Source organism: Jaculus jaculus, chromosome 1 (assembly GCF_020740685.1).
Source record: "Jaculus jaculus isolate mJacJac1 chromosome 1, mJacJac1.mat.Y.cur, whole genome shotgun sequence".
NCBI classification, from domain to species: Eukaryota; Metazoa; Chordata; class Mammalia; order Rodentia; family Dipodidae; genus Jaculus; species Jaculus jaculus.
The window spans coordinates 40,701,535-40,719,667 of record NC_059102.1 but is presented as its reverse complement, the minus strand read 5'-3'; the positions used below and the strand labels follow the sequence as shown (position 1 = coordinate 40,719,667).

General features: G+C 39.6%; 1 pseudogene; it reads right to left on the bottom strand.

Moving 5' to 3' along the window:
• Window positions 1-3,409: 3,409 nt before the first annotated feature.
• LOC123460297 lies at window positions 3,410-14,805 on the bottom strand (annotated as a pseudogene).
• Between the last annotated feature and the right edge of the window lie 3,328 nt (window positions 14,806-18,133).

The following is an 18,133-nucleotide window of genomic DNA, read 5'->3' as shown; positions in this document are numbered from 1 at the left end:
TATTGCCGATCAATTCATAATAGCTGAGAAATTGAACCAGCCTAGATGTCTCTCAACTGATGAGTGGATAATGAAGATATGGCACATTTATACAATGGAGTTCTACTCAGTGGTAAAGAAAATTGAAGTTATGAAATTTGCAGAAAAATGGGTGGATCTGGAAAGGATTATACTAAGTGAGGTATAACCCATGCCCAGAAAGCCAAGTGCCACATGTTCTCTCATATGTTGATCCTAGCTTCGGATGATTGGGCTTCTGTGTGGGAAGGAAAAAACCTAGTAGCAGAGGCCAGTAAGCTAAAATGGAGACACAAAGGGAAGAGAAAGGAAGAGAGGAGGGTACTTAACAGGATGGTATTGTATATATGTAATTAGAAGAATAGATTAACAGGCATGAAAAGGCCCAAAGTGATCAGGGCAAGAGATAGAGTAAAGGAAAGGTGGAGGGACGGCTAATCAAAATCTAAGAGGATGTAAATAAATCATATGGAACCCTTTGGTTTTGGACAATGGAACAGCCATAGATCATTGCTAGAAAATTTTCAGTGACAGGGATGGGATACCTTCCAATGAGTTGTTGGTCAGGGAGGTCCCTGTGCCTCCAAAACATTATAGGCCATTGCTGAGGCCCTTGGTTTCCCACCAGTAATAGATGGTAAGACCCTATTGCTGAAGACTCCACATACTTGGGCTGCAAGGCCACAGAGAAACCCTGCTGAAACTGAGCTGATAACCTCCTCCATGTAGACCAGCTGACAGAAAGCTGGAAGAAGCATTGTACATGCAGTTCAATGGGAAAAAGAGATACCACCAGTGAAGATACTCAACAGTGGACACTGCAAGCCTTATAATTGGCCAGCCAGGCCAAATGAGCCAACGGGTGCAATAGTGGCATGTCTATCATGGTGGAAGCCAACTGCCTTCCTATTGGACTGGAGGCCCGCTCCATGGGAGGAGGGAATGGATAGATGATACTGAAACCCTACAACAGGGGTAGTCATGATCCCTGTTGCGGTCTGGATAAATGTATATACAATGCTTATCCAACTGCCCAGTAAGCACTTCTCTTAATATTCATACCCTTATGTTAATGCTACTCTCATTTTGGGTAGAGAATCTTCTCTTTTCAGATGGCAGTGACCTTGGGACAACCCTGAAGGTATCATAGTGCTGGAAAGAAGTGACTGGAGTACTGAGTAACATCTCGATCACACCTTCCAAGGCTCAAGGTCTTATGTGGAAGAGGAGGTGGAAGGAATGTAAGAGCAAAAGGAAGGGTAGGACTCCTCACAATGTGTTCCCTTTAGACACAAACTGGCCTGGATATCCATGACCTCACAGTGCCTGACACTACCTACTCAAGACCATCATAATAGGAGGAAAGATAATACATCAAAATAAAAGAGAGACTGATTGAGATGGGGAGGGGATATGATGGAGAATGGAACTCCAAAGGGGAAAGTGGGGGGAGGGAGGGTATTACCATGGGATATTTTTTATAATCATGGAAAATGTTAATAAAAATTGAGAAAAAATGAAGAATAAGCAAAAATAGAAAAAAAAATTAACAAATTCCTCTCATGCCCACATCCAACCTCTGGTGTCACCCTTTGATCATCTCCCTCATCTGAACAAATGCTTCCCGCACTATGTCTTCTTTGATGTCTTTTCCTTCTTCCATCATCCACAACAACCTTTTGATGAGTGCAGCATTTAGAAAGCATTTAGTAGGTAAAGAGAGCAGCTAAGGGACCATATCTGAAATCCTCACTTCATGTCTAAACAATAACCATGCCAACCATTTCTCCACATCCTCTGACTTTATATTCTTCTCCACTGCTCTTCTTCATTGTTCCCTGAAGCTTGTAGAGCCTGATGGAAATGTCTCATTTAATCATAAACATTCAATAGTCATTTATGCTCCATACTTTGAGGAGTTTTCAGTCACCCCAGTAATTACCACCTACTGCAAAAGAAGATTATCTCATCAAAGTTAAGAGCCCACTAATAGATGGGCAGAAGCTAAATATTTCAAGCGCAATTTTAAGAACACAACATATGTATTCATCCAAACAGGAGTAGCTTACCCCTAGGTCTGTGAACTTCCCAGTCATAGGCTTTTGGCTAGGTTGTTAGTATAAGAAATAATTTACCTTGAAAGAGCAGGATTAACTCAATTCAGATTTAGGAGATGAAATTAGGATATGGATTTAGGGCTATTGTATGAAGTTGTGCACACATCTGTGTGATGAAAAATAAAAATGTACATAAAAATTATAGAAAGATAATACTTGCTGGCAATTCTTATTGGTATGAGAAGTGTAACACTCAGAATACAGGAATAGCAGTATGAAAGCAAAAATTCATACTCAGTTATAAGTTAGAAGCATTAATGTGGTAGTTTGAATGTGAAATGTTGGCTCAGCAGTTAAAGGCAATTACTTGAATCTGAAATGTCCACAGCGGTCACATATGTGTAATTCAGCCTCTTGCTCCATCTCTAGCTTGTGGTGTCTTGGGGAAAAGGGGGCTTGCTAGAGGAGGTGTGCCACTGGGGCTGGGTATAGAGATTTCATTGTCCAGCACTGCTTGCCAGTGCTAGTGAGTTCAAGCTTGGTGCTTCACCCCAGCTGATGTAAGAAAACATCCCCAACTACCTGTTCCCCCACCATGACCAACCGTCCCCTCAAAACTGAAAGTCAAAATAATCACTTTGTTTTTAGAAGTTTCTTCTGGTTAGGTGCTTTGTGCAAGCAAGACAAAGATAACTTCTACAATCAAGCATAAAAAATATTTAAACTTTTTGTTCACTTAATACCAAAGTAAGGAGTGAATTCTACTCTGAATGTTCATTCCTCCAGTGATATGTCTTCACAGTGTTTCTCTACAGGTTGGAGTGCCTTCTAGGTAACATTTGTCTGTTTCAAACACAAGCGATTTCCATGACTATTGACAACCATTCAAGATCTTTTCAACTACTCCCATTATTTCCCAAAATTTTCATTTTATGGATCACTATGTCCTGTTGGGAGTATTTCTTTTTTGAATAAGGAAAGTGTCAAAATAGGAAAACAAATAAAAATGTTTATTATTATGACCGTGCAGAAAAGAAATGATTTTAAATTGTCATGTGGTGATAACTTCTCATTTTAAAGTAAAGTTACATTAATGACTCAGTGGTAAATTCATATGAGTGTTTGGCTGCTTAGTTAAAGTGTGACAGGGAAGAGGAATTTGTAGGTATGTGTGCAGTGACTCCAGAATCTGCACAGTGAAGGATGGGTGTTGAGATCCTGGGAAGGTATGAGGGAGACGACACACAAGACACCCCGAGGGAGCAGGAGAGAGATGATTGCATGAGGGCAATGACAGGAGAGAGGAGCGTGGTAGCCAAGCAGGTTTATAATTATCAGAGAGGAATGAAGCAGATTTGGTAACATGGTGGCAAAGAAGCAAATCCACTGGAAACTGGGTGATAGCAAGGGCCTTTTGGTCAACCACTGATTTCAGTCTGAAATTCTGTAAAATGGTGGTCAGGAATAGAAACAGCTCCATCAGGGCCAGGCCCTGTCCTGCACAAATCCATTTTCCTGGAAGGAATAAAAGCCAAGAAGATAATTATCCCTGTACATAAGTGTGAGTGTGAGAAACATTGTGTGTGTAACTGGCACAAGAAAATATGAGTAACTGATGAGTTATTGAGTGGATGGTTAGCTCAATGGATGGAGGAAAGGACAACTAATTAGGTGAATGGATGAAACAGACTTGTTAACCACCTAGGATATGATCTTAAAACATATATTGTTCAAAAATATTTCTTAAAGAAAATATTTCTAATCCTGATGTGGTGGTATAAACCTAGGATACTGAGGAAGGGGCATTATGAATTCAGTATTAAAATTACAATAACAACAAAGACTGATGGGACAGAAAACAGGACACACAGCTCACATGTCAAGTTTCTATGTTCAGGTCACATGATTGTGAACAAAGGAAGAGCATAATCTCCTGAGATCATTTCTGGATATATTGTCACATCTACAATGTCTCCACAATCACGTGGTTACCTGATAACTTCTGATAGTCTTACCTGAGAGAAAATGGCCTGTCAGTGATTCATTACCCACCCTAAAAAGTCTGACATTTCCATTCTATATTCATTAGTAATTAACACCTTAGAGACATTTAAATTTTTTTTTCATTTATTTATTTGAGATAGAGAAAGAAGGAGAAAGAGGCAAATAGAGAATGGGCACATCAGGGTCTCCAGCCACTGCAAATGAACTCCAGATTCATGCGCCCCCTTGTGCATCTGGATTACATGGGTCCTGGGGAGTTGAACTGGGTCTGTTGGCTTTATAGGCAAAAGCCTTAACCTCTCAGCCATCTCTCCAGCCCCTTAGAGACATTTAGTAGAATGTTTCTTAGTTATTTTACATTTAATGCTGAAACATGAGGGAGGAGAGATGGTGGTTATTTATCCCAAAGGACCTGCTTTCCTGGAAACGTGTGATGCTCTCACCACAATAGTCCTACTGCATTACAATGAATGATTTTGGAAACTTCAGTGTTTTCCTTGTTTTGGCAGACTTCTGTCTGCATTAGCTAATCCTGGCAGAGAGAAACATAGCAAAAAGACATGATGTCAAAATTTTGTGAGCTCACATTTTTTATGGCTAACAGAGTCTAAATGAAGTTTTCTTTTTAGGAAGATGTCATTGGTGTCTCTGTGGTTGTGATGCATCTTAAGGAAGAATGGAAATAACCCATACTTCAGCTTTCTCAATTTTGAAAAATGGGTTGAAAACTAAAGCCTCACTTGTAATACCTAACATATGTTGTTAATAATAAAAGTTCATGGGTGCTTGGAGGGGAGCTCAGGGATGATGTAAAATAAGCAAATCTACCAGACCCATAGGAGGCAGTGTGTTAGTTCCAAATGATATCAAAGTGTTACCTGGAGCAATGGAGATAAGTATCTATTACCTAAGGAGAAAGGCATGAAGTAGTCACTTTTCTTAAGTTTTCCATTCGTTCTAAAAAGTGGCCAGGGGCAAATGTCTCAGGGTTGGGGAATACTTTGCTGTCGTGCAGCATGGATGAGAGCGATGTTAATAGGGTTGTGCCCTAGAAATAATACACACAGATAAACTTAGTCAAAAAAGTCATGGATCTAGAAGGCTTCAAGGAAATGACATAGTTCCACAGAATGAGTTGTTCTAAAGAAAACTACTGACATTTCCAGTGAAAAAACAAGTCATATAACAATCAGGTATTTCAAACTTGTGACTTTGATATGGGTAAGGTGCCATCTAGTGACATTTGAAGTACTGAAGATTTTTTTTTGTTCATTTTATTTATTTATTAATTTGAGAGTGACAGAGAGAGAGAGAATGGGCACCCCAAGGCCTCCAGCCACTGCAAATGAACTCCAGATGCGTGCACCCCCTTGTGTATCTGGCCAACGTGGGTCCTGGGGAATTGAGCCTTGAACAGGGGTCCTTAGGCTTCACAGGCAAGTGCTTAATGGCTAAGCCATCTCTCCAGCCCGTACTGAAGATTTTCATGATTCACGTGAAACTTTTGAATGTCGCCTTTGAGGTTGGGCATATGTGTTTATCATCATGTGCTGTCCTAGGTCATCATGTCTATCTTTACACAGCTCACAGCTCACATAGGTACAGGTCCCAATGCAGTACTCTGCTGAAAGCTATTACCTTGCCAATAAAATACACAAGAGAAAACAAAACATAGTACAAGTGAAAATAAAACAATATTTTATGAATGGAAGAAACCCAAATATAGATTTTTTCCAATTGCTTATGGATGTATCCTCAGAACAACAGCAAAAGTCTATTATACAACAACTTTGCCATTCTCTCATCTTGAGTTTACATGAGATTGGAACCAAACTGTGAATTTAGAAATACTAAGAAACAAGCAGTGCAGATAAGAATAAATAAGCTTACCTTAGGGATGAGGCAGACTCGAAATTTAATGTCACAGGTCACTGAGCAGGGCAGGCTGGTTGGGACAAGATCAATGTATCTCTGGATTTCAGCAACACAGCATCCATATATGGCATGTGATTTCTGTCCTGCACGCTGGGGCCCTTGTGTCTGCCATTCACATGGTTTTAGCTGGGCTTTAAGCTGTTAGGACATGAGAAATGATGAACTCAGAGAAAAGTGGCATATTTGTCACAAGATTGAAATGCTATATGGGACTTGATCAATGTGCCCAACAGCATTACTAATATAAATTTTATGTCCAGGGATCCACTTATGAATGCATAATTATTATGATATAGGATCATGCCACTCTCAGACTAAGTCGTTTTATGATACACAGCACATACTTACTACTTAACAGTCAATAGCTAATATAAATACATAGATGTAATTAAATATTTCAAAAATGAAAAATAACATTGATCAAAACATTAAAGTCCTTATACAAGGAAACATAAAATTCAATATTCAATTTGTGTGAAAATGTAATATTCATTTAAACATATGTATATAGAGACACATATCTGTGTATGCATGCATAATTTATGTGTGTGCATGTTGAAATAATGCTCCAAATGTATTTCCACTATTCAATAGTGGCCAAGTTAAGCATTAACAGATACTTCTCTTCATACATACTAGTTAGTGCTCATTGCATTAGAAGTTTCTATGCATGCTACTGTGGGAGAAAAGTCATCAACAGTCTCACTCAGCTGTGGAACCTGTGTGCTACAGCGCTGATTGACCCGCCGTACACACTGAGGCAACAGAGGCATGAGTCACTGGAATGAGGGTGACCAACCACTTTTTGATTGAATGTGAGGCCTGATTCACAAGACAGAATCCATGTCTGGTACTATAAACCCAGTCCAAAGCCCATGGCTGGAAAGGTTGTAGGTCCCAGGGCTAACTTACCACTGTTGTTCTGCTAAATGCACATCTTGTCACCTACCTTCTAAATATTTATGTTTGCACTCACATATTAGTTCGACTCTCACCCTTTGTCAGAACCACCCCCCACCTATCACCTCCAGTGAGCAGCAGTTGATACGAACATTCACAAATGGGCAAAATGCTGAGAATAAGTGACTATCGAGTACTTAGTCCTATACAGGACATCCATATTAAGCCTTTCCAAGATTTGGGAAACATTTCAGGTGAAGATGTAGAAAGAATGTAAGAGCTTGGGAATGGGATGAGTAATGAGTGCTGTACGACTCTGTCTTATGGATATAACATGGTCATTTCACTCATGAACTCATAGCAGTGGTTTACCTACAAAACAAGGCTAGTCAATATTCCATCATGGATGAGGGCAGAGCTCATGAGGCAGAGCTGAATGAAGGAGAGTCATTGTTATCACTGATGTAGTCACTGGAAAATAGTGGGAATAAGAAGAGGTACAACCAAAGTGGAAAGTGATAAGAAAAGTTAATGGAGGTATAAACAATATGTAAATGAAATGAAATGTCAAAGAAGAAATAAAAAACGCAATGAGAAAAAAAAACATCTGCATTAAAAAATATTTATTTTTATTTTTAGAGAGATTGAGAGAAAGAAAGAGAGAGACACCAGGGTCTCAACCGCTGTAGTGGCTCTTCAGATGCTTGTGCCTAGTGGGCATGTGTGACCTTGTGTTTGCCTCATTTTTGTGCACCTGACTAAAGTGGGATCTGAAGAGTTGAACATGGGTCATTAGGCTTCGCAGGCAAGCACCTTAATTGCTAAGCTGTATCTGCAGCCCAACATCTGCTTTTAAAGTATATTCATATTTATAATTAACAACACCCTTTTTGAATGCATGTCTGTACACCGTATTTGTGCATCTGCGTATGTGTGTGGGTAACAATGTATATGCATGCAGGCAGGGCCAATGGTATCAATTAGATGTCTTCCTCAATCACTGCCTCCTTCTTGTCTGAGGCAGAACCTCTCTTGCTGAACACAGAGCTCACCAATCTGGCTAGAGCAGCTAGGCAGGTTCCCCAAGAACCCCCTGTCCTCAAGTCTCCACTACAAGAACTGAAGGTGCGTGCTGTCATCCTTGACTTTTCAAGGATGCTGAGGATCCAGATTCAGGTCCTCATGCTTGTGTGGTAAACAGTTTATCCACTGAGCCAGCCCCGTGATTGCATCTTGCATATCAATTTATATAAAATATTTATTGATTTCCTAGTATGGAAGATGAGAATTATTAGTTCCATCTCCATATCATATTATAATAAGCATGTAGAAATACACACACACACACACACAACTTCCCATTGCTCTGTGCATTGCTGGTGTACTGGTGAGCATAGCTGCCTTCCATTACTTCATTAAAAATAACATATTAGATTACTATATTCACTTATAAATATTCATTGTTTTAATCAGTGTAGCCATGTAAATATTGTTCTCGATGAAAACTTGTTGTTTTGTGTTGTTTTTATTCATTTCTGTTTGGCAATTACCCATTTAAAATTATTTTTATTTGTTTATTTGAGAAAGAAAAAGAGGAATAGAGAGAGAGGGGGCCTCTAGCCACTGCAAATAAACTCCAGATGTGTGTGCCACCTTGTTCATCTGGCTTTATGTGAGTACTGGGAAATTGAGCCCTGGTCCTTAGATTTTATGGGCAAGTGCCTTAACCCCTGAACCATCTCTCCAGCCAGTAATAGCACTTTTTTTCAGATTGACTTTTTTTTTTTAATAACATGTGGTAGAATTGGTGCTAAATACTTAGATAGGTGTTTCTAGCCCTTGGGAAACGTAGTTAACATAAAGCTTTGGACTGTGGATCATTTCTCTTTTGTCCTTTTGGGATATCAAGCTAACCTGCACAAGGTAATCTTTGTGTAGGCTAATACTGAGAACAGGGAAAACTGAAGGCTTTGGGTGGAGTTCCTACACAAGGAATTCATCAGCTTCTCCAAAGATTTCAAGGGTCCCTATTAATAATATTACCACAAATATTCATTGATTACATAACCAATTGTCAAACAGTATTTGTCTTAATAAAAATGTTAAAAAGATATATTGACACCAGTATTTCACCAACAATTTTTCTTGGCTTATTTCATCCTCTTGGTTTTCAAACACTTGGTCTTTCACTTTGGTGGGCAGTAGATTAATTATTAGTACTTTGTTCTTTGTGTAGTTGGAGAAATGAGCCTAAACCTACTTACTGGTCAGCAACAACATGTCTGGTTCATCAGAGAGGAAATTTTGAAAGAAAAAGAAAAGGGGAGATGTGGATATCAAGCTAATTTACAATAGATTAATCTTTGAACAGACTAATCCTGAGGACATGGGAAGCTGAGACCCTGGGTGGAGTTCCTGCACAAGGAATTCATCTTTTCTCCAAATATTTCATGATAAGATAATGAGTCAAAAAAAAAAAAAAACTAGTGCTCTGAGCTGATGCAAACTCTGTCTTATGTCTAGACTGCCTTAGGTTTTACTGTCTGAAACTGAATCAAAGCTGAGAGCACAGTCAGAGTGGGCTTCACTTCAGTGACACCCTCAGCCCTCCTGTAGATCATATTTTGTGTTTTGCATGTTTGCCACTCAACATCCCTTCTTCTACACCACTGGTACCATCCACCTGGCCCATCTTGAGGCATGTGTTTTCTAGACCTGGTGTCAGTGTTCTAGCTCATGCTCTCACATCCCTGTATGAGCTCCCTGATTTCTAGAAATATGATGATTTCTGACTCAGCTTGAGAGAACTGAATGAAAAACATTCCCAAGTATTTCTTGAACGATGGAGTTTTTATCAACGTGTAGGAAAACAGCTATGGGAGTACCCTGATGCATCCTCAGTCTTTATATGTTAGATGTAAGACAGGTCCCTCTGAAGAGTTTAATGACTTTCTTTCCATCCTCATCTTTCCAGCTCCCATTTACCTCACTCTTCAATCTGCCCCAGCCAGCGGGGAGTTGAACAAGGACTCGAGGAGAAGCTAACCTGGGTGGGAAAAGGCAAACAGACACAAGAAGGAGACCATGCTAGGTGTTTGTCAAGGCCTCAAGATTTTATTTTTCCCACGTAGGTTTATATAGGGTTGTAGGGGGAAGGGGATGTGGTCAGGGCAAGGAGTTGTAGGGGGAAGGGGACGTGGTTAGGGCAAAGATCACAGAGTTACTGGTTAAACCACAATGCCTTTGTTTCTTCATCAGCTACCAGCAGGATGGGGGAGTATTTAGCCAGGTGTATGATCCCATTGTTTCTGGTAGTTGAATATGAGGTGAGGAAGTAGAAACTTAACTTGCTATATGGCAGTCTCTGTTAACATGGCCAAGGTTTGGTTCATAGCTCCCAACATCAATCCACTACTGCGTTTTGGGGAAGAAGTAATACTATCTTGGCTGATTTTCATTGTCTCTTCCTGCTGCCCTAAAGGTATTCATCCTGATGAATAATTATGTTATTGTCATTTCAGTGTGTGTGGTAACAAGACAGAAAGTGTATATCATATAGACTGAATGAATAACATCTTTAAAAACAAATTTCCTGAATGATGTTTTTGTAAAAGATAAAATTATCAGTGTACTTGAAAAAAATGTACCTTATTGAATAATAAGATTGCTTTAGTTATGCCTTCTGCCTAAGTGGAAATCCCTTTCTCATCATCCCAGAGTGGAAATTATCTCAGACTGACTCAGTTAATTCTAGAAGTGAGGGGAGTTTTCCTTATGGCAAATTTGAATAATGAAAATAAGGAAAGGCACTTTCACGAGTTTACCTGCTAAGAAAAACTGCTTTGTAGAACAAATGAGTAGGCAACTGCAGGCCTGCTTATGTATACCATGGCCAGCAGATATCATCTTCCAGGCAGATGACACTCGTACGGTATTTGACTCCTTTTCTTACAGTCATGATCTCTTCATTTCTGTTATCCTCCTCATTACAGCTTATGTCACAGAAAGTTAAATTATGAGACTTCACTATGACAGCAAGGCATTAGCAGTGTCATTCCAATATCTCCTGAAACTCTCTAGTGCATGGTCTGTGGCCATACCTGTGACATGTGGGTGTTTCCATAGCAAAGAAGACTGTATCTCATGGTCGTGCTTGTTGTCTCTGTCCCCGCCACAACAAATCAAATACAGTGATTGTCAGATTTTCCTGAGAAAATTCTATGTGTTGATTGGGATTTTCCTAAGAATGATTTGGAACAATTGTCTAATAAGTTGTTTCTAGTACACTACATTACAATGAATCGACAACATGTAACAGTTTTATAGTGTTAAACATCCCATCACAGTTCATGGAGAGTGCACTACTAAGAAAGACAAATGTAGCATATCAGAGCCTGTAGACCAGCTAATTCAAATTTTATTTCCTCTCCCTTATATCTTGGTTGCCAAAATAATGCATTCCACCCTTAGTGGGATGGGGTCAGGGAGGAGGGAAAAGATGGTACCAACACATCATGTATCCATATAATGTATACTTCTTATTAAAAAAAAAAGGAAAAAAAAAATCCCAGAAGAAAAACTAATCAGAATGAAGGAATGAAAAATGGATTCAGTGAGGGTGGATTTGGAAGGGGAACAATGGGAGGGGTACAAGAGAATTATCATGGGCTATTGTTTATAATTATGGATGTTGTCAATAAAAAGCTTTTTAAAATGAAGAAGTATTGAAGCATAATACAACTTAGATAAATATCCAAGGTACTTTAATAAATGGAAGAATCAGAAAGTAAGGGCTCCGTGTGCTATGAACCATTATAGATGATTTAACCATACAGGACACACCTATACAGACAGAAAACAGACCTCTAGTTCCTAAGGGTGGGGTGGAACACAAGGGAGAGATCATTTATGATCTGTGGAATGCTTTTGTGCAGTAGTGATAAAAAGGTATGTAATTAGACCTGATAGCTGTAGTGCATTGAAAACATACTAATTATCAATCAGGTCTGGAAAGATTATTACATTTATCATATTTGTAATCAATTATATTTTTTCAATTGCATGACTCTTTGCAGATCCTTACTGACTTTTTGCAGAAACTGACAAGCGCATTCTAAAGTTCATATGTAAATTTAAAAGATGCAAAATAGCAAAAATAGGGAAACAGAAGTCATTAAGAATTCTAGGCCTGGGTAGCTGGGTGAACCCTTAAAGGTGCTAGCATGCAAAGCCTGCTGGTATGGGCTCAGTTCCCCAAACACCCATGTAAAGCCACATGTGAAAAGTGGCAGAAATACCTGGTGTGAGTTTTCAGCGCCTCCACCCACACACATACATTCACATACACACAGACGTACAAATAAATAAGTACATTAAAAGGCTGTAGGGTTAAGAACATGAATTTTAAATCTGATACAAAGTTTCAGTAGGAAGAACTCCAAGCAGACCAGTACAGCAAAGCACACACATAAAGATCAGTGGAAGAGAACTGAGGGCCGACAACCAGACCCACCAGGAGCGCCCTGACACTCATGTGACTTAAGTAGTCACATCTGCATGGGACATGCAGAGCTTACAGGTGAAGCGAGACATGACCAATGAGTGCCAAGCTCCTTTCTAGCAAGAGGACCGACATCTGTTTGAGGCAGTAGACACACAGGAGTCTCCCCAGTTTGAAAAGGGAAAGAAAACATGAGTAACATAAAACCCATATGCAAGTATCAACATTCTTTTTGCCTTATAGACCCAGGACAAAATTGCTGAAGCCAGGCCAGAAAGAATTAGCAGTGTCAGGGTACAAATGTGTATTCTGAGGGATCGGGTACCCTTTCGCAGGCTCTCAAGAACAATCCTGACCCCACAGTGGATGCAGGTGGGATGAAGGACTAGAAGGGTTAGTATTGGAAAATCATGGACGTGCCCGTCGGTAATTGAGTAAGGTTCACAGATATCAAGGAAAACATGTAAGTACGTAACACCTGGTCCACTGTGAACACTGTTAGAATTTGTTGTGGCCTTACTTGCTCCTCAAAATCATGAGAAATTCCCATCTGACATGGAAGAAAAAGAGCAGGCATGACTATGCTTTATGATGGCATTCTGGACGACACCGCACCCAGTGTATCCAGTTTTCCAAACAGGTTCGTGTATATTGCACTGGAATGATATATTTACTTGCCAAAAAATGATAGCAATGTCTCTGGGGCAAATGTAAATCATATACATAGTTCTTTCTAGGGTATCCCTGTTGAAGGACAAACATTTAGGCCTGTTTGTAACCTTGGACCCATCTTGCATAGTTTTTATTTTATCTCTGATTTTCAATGATCAGAGCACTTGAGTATCATAAATACAGGGAGCTGGAAGGCATGGCAGGCAGGCACCTTTACTGGCAGCAGAGATAAGAGGATGAGCATGACACTGCAGCCACCCTGTGGCTAAATCCTGAATTCCAGGGCACCTGCTACTAGAATTAAAGCCTAGCTTGAAAAAGAAAGGGAAAAGATCAAAAGCCACAGAAGTTGTGGGAATCAGGAAATGGCTTAGTGGTTACAGCCTTTGACTCTGAAATCAAAGGACCCTGGTTCCAATCCCTGGGACCTATGCAAGTGGGATGCGCACAAGCCTGATGTGATGCACAATGGGGTGCTTGTGCTGCTGAGGGCACCTGGTGTGCCCATTCCCTGTATCTGTCCCTTTCTCTTCTCTATCTCTCTCATATTTAATAAGTAAAATACTTCTTGGGGGACTCTGGGTGGGGATGAAAAGGTGCTCATCACAGGTTCCTGAAGAGAGGGCCTCCTTGGCCAGCACCTATCATATGAACTTAGGAATTTTATTCTGATAGAAGGTAAGCAAATCAATTCATATTCAAAGCAAGTAAAGAAGGCTTTAAAGAACCTATGTGATTGGTGTTCACACCAGAAGTCAGAATCCTACCACTTCTGTTATTTGGTGGAAACAACATACCACTCCTTTCTCCTCCTGGAGCCGTCACTCTCTCTCAAGAATCCTGGACCAGTATCCCTGCATATTTCCAAAATAAGTGACATCTCATCATCACCAGTGACAAGGGTCAGTGAGCAGTCCACGGAAGTGAACTCAGACATTCCCTATGATTTTTAAAGCTTGGAATGTTTGATATTTGAGTTAGGCTCTCCTGGTCTATCAGCTGGCTTGGTTCTCAGGAGGTCATCCTACTTGAGCCAATCAAAGGAAACTTTCCTAGGCTCTCTTATTCCTAGAGATACACAGTCTTGGTGCCCTATTCACACATATTTCAGACATCCCCATTACAGTAGGCTTACAACTTCTAAGTTAGGGGGTGAACATGAAAATATTGCTCAATTTCACCACAAATGACCAGGGCTCACCCATGGCCATGTATCAGCCATCTGTTTTGATTCAATAAATCTGAATCTTCTTCTGAAGAGAGCAGATTCTCTAACCTAGGGTGGTAGCTTAATGCTCTCACCCTAGGTTAGAGAATCTGGAGCTTTTAGGTCCAAGAGAATGCCCCAAAGATCCAGGAGATATCTGTGGGATAGGTAAGTGAAGTCACTGACACACATGTGTCTTAAATGGTCACATCTGCATGGGACATGTGGAGCTCACAGATGAAGTAAAACACTGCTAATGAATCCTGAGCTCCTTTCTAGCAGGAGGTCTGACGTCTGTTTGAGGCAGTAGACACCCAGGAGTCTCCCAAGTTCAAAGGGGGAAAGAAAATATGAGTAACATAAAACCCATATGCAAGTATCAACATTCTTTTTGCCTTATAGGCCCAGGGCAAAATTGCTGAAGCCAGGCCAGAAAGAATTAGGAGTGTCACGGTCCAACCATGTATTCTGAGGGTTGGGCTATGCTTACGGATGCTATCAAGAACCGTCATGACCCCACAATGGATGCAGGTGGAATGAAGGACCAGAAGGGTAGGTACTGGGAAATCATGGACATGCATCACAGTCATTCAGTAGTGTTCACATTTATGAAGGAAAATACAGTAAGTATGTAACACACGGTTCACGGTGAACAGTTAGAATTTGGTGTGGCCTTACTTACTGCTGAAAATCAGGAAAATTTCCCATCTGACATGGAAGAAAAAGAGCAGGCATGACTATGGTTTATGGTCACATTGTCTACAACGTTGCACCCAGCATACCCAGTTTCCAAACAGGTTCTTATATATTGCATTGGCATGATATCTTTACTTGCCAGAAAATGATAGCAATGTCTTTGAGTCAAATGTAAGTCATATATACATTTCACTCTAGGGTAGCCCTGTTGAAAGACAAACATTTAAGCCTGTTTGTAACCTTTGACCCATCTTGCAAAGTTTTCATTTTATCTCTGATATTCAATGATCAGAGCATTTGGTTATCTTAAACACTAGGAGCTTGAAGTCATGGCAGGCACCTTTACTGCCAGCAGAGATCAGAGGATGACCATGACATTGCAGTCATCCTGTGGCTCCCTCCTGAATTCCAGTTCACATGGTACCAGAATTAAAACCTAGCTGTAAATACAATGGTAAAAAAAGAAACAAAATGTTTGGAAGGCGTGGGAATCGGGAAATGGCTTCATGGTTACAGTGTTTGAACAAAGTTGACATCCAAACATAAGTAGCATAAAAACAAAACTCCAAGTAGAATTGCTAGAGAAGGACATCAGAGTAACACATCAAAAGTATCATCCACCTTGATCATGGAGGTTTTGTCCCAGCAATCCGGGAGTAGTTCACCATATAAGAATTTGAGAAAATGAAATAACTGACATACATAAACTTGAAGGATATAAATCACATGATTATCTCAATGAATGTGAAAGTGCCTTTGAGAAATAAAACATTCCTTCATGATTAAAATACTGGACAGACTAGGGATGGATGGACTATATCTCACCATAATAAAGGCTATATATAACAGACCTACAGGCCTTGTCATACTAAGTGGGTGAGAATTGAGACATTCACACTAAGGTTTGGAATAATACAGAGGTATCCATTCTCACCACTTCTATTTAGCATAGTAGTTGAAGTCTTAGCTTAAGCAATAAGACAAGATAAAGAAATAAAGGGGGTATAAATAAATAAAAGAGATATAATTGGGAAGGAAGAAATATAACTTTTTTACCACATGTTATGATTCTGTCTTTAAGTGACATTAAAGATTCCACCAAACAAACTTCCTGGCCTGATAGACATTTTTAACAAAGTAGAGGAATAAAAATTAACATGAAAAGTCAAAAATTTTCATGTATACCAACAATAAACACACTTATAAAGAAATCATGGAAACACTTTTAAAATAGTGACAAAAAAATTAAATGTGGGCTGTAGAGATGGCTTAGCAGTTAAGCACTTGCCTGTGAAGCCTAAGGATCCCAGTTCGAGGTTCGATTCCCCAGGTCCCATGTTAGCCAGATGCACAAAGGGGCACACACATCTGGAGTTCGTTTGCAGTAGCTGGAGGTCCTGGCGCACCCATTCTCTCTCTCTCTCTCTCTCTCTCTCTCTCTCTCTCTCTCTCTATCTGCCTCTTTCTCTGTCTGTTGCTTTCAAATAAACTAATAAAAATAAATGAAAAAAATAAAAATAAATGTGTTGGAATATCCCTAGCCAAGGAAATAAATGACCTCTACAGTGAAAACATTAAAACACTGAAGGAAGAAACTGAAGAAGACACAAGAAGATGGAAAGATCTACCATGATCTTAGATTGGAAGAATTAATATTGTGAAAAATGACTATCCTATCAAAATCAATATGTAAATGCAATGCAATTCCAATAAAAATTACAAAACCATTCTTCAAATAAAAAGAAAGATTATCACATACAAGGGGCACAGAGATGGCTTAGCAGTTAAGACACTTGCCTGTGAAGCCTAAGGACTCATGTTTGACTCTTCAGATTCCACATAAGCCAGATGCACAAGGTGATGGGAGCATGCAAGGTCACACATGCACAGAAGATGGCAAATTCATCTGGTTTATTTCAGTGGCTGGAGGTCATGGCATGCCAATTCTCTCTCTCTCTCTCTCTCATAAATAAATAAATAATTTTTTTCTTAAAGTTTTACAAATCTAAGAACATGTAGCAGACTGAGTTTGATGTTCTATAGTAACCACTCTGGGTGCAAAGTAGTCATGGCTAAGGCATTCAGTCAATAGTGACTATAATACACACTCAGCCTACAAACAGGAAGAGAAATCCATTATTCAATTTCTCAGATTTACAAAAGGAAAATTGGGCAAAATGAGTGCACTGGCAGGGAGAGTGATGACACAAATTGTTTTTATAAAATTCTAGCCCTTCTCAGAAAGCCTAAGCCCATTTCTATTCACTAGTGCTTTGTTGGGAGCTCTTGGTAAATGCATGGCACAGTCCTAAAGAAGACCCCCTTGGAAAACAAGCAGGGCTAGCTCTGTAGCACATCAGAGTCTGGTGTGAGGAAAGGGTCACCTTTCAACTAAATAAATATTAAATGAGAGAAGCACTCCAAGCTGAAAGACCAAGGAGGCCTAGAATGGGGCAAATTTTATTCGAGCTATGACTCAAATGGAATGTGAAAATTCTGAAGAATACTTGTTAAAAGTGACTGAGCAAGCCGGACATGATGGTGCATGCCTTTGATCTTAGCACTTGGGAGGAAGAGGTATGAGGATTGCTGAGACTACATAGTGAGTTCTAGGTCAGCCTGGATTAGAGTGAGACCCTACTTCAGAACAATCAAAAAATAGAAAATAAAAGTGACTGTGCAGAAATCACACTGATGGTGGAACAATCAATTGACACTTTGACATTATTGCCTCCAGTACACAGATTTCCCATTCCACTAAAATATTTATATACAAGAAATGTCCATACCCAATAATAAAAATTAGGTAATTAATTAATTAAAAAATTTAAACCATATTAGTTAATTATATATAATCAATAATGTTAATAATTTGTGGTGCTGAAGATCAAACCTAGGGCCCTGTTCATGTTAGGTAGATGTTCTACCACTCAGCTATATTCCCATTCCCAAAATCACTAGTATGGAAATTTTCAAATATATAAATAAACATGATTAATAAGCCACACTGTGTACATCTGAGGGCCTCAGGAGAAATCAACAGTCTGCCGTTCTTGTTACATGAAACCCAACCCACTGCCTTTTCCCACCCAAACTTGTTTTTTTTGTTGTTGTTGATGTTTTGTTTTGTTTTGTTTTTCTTGA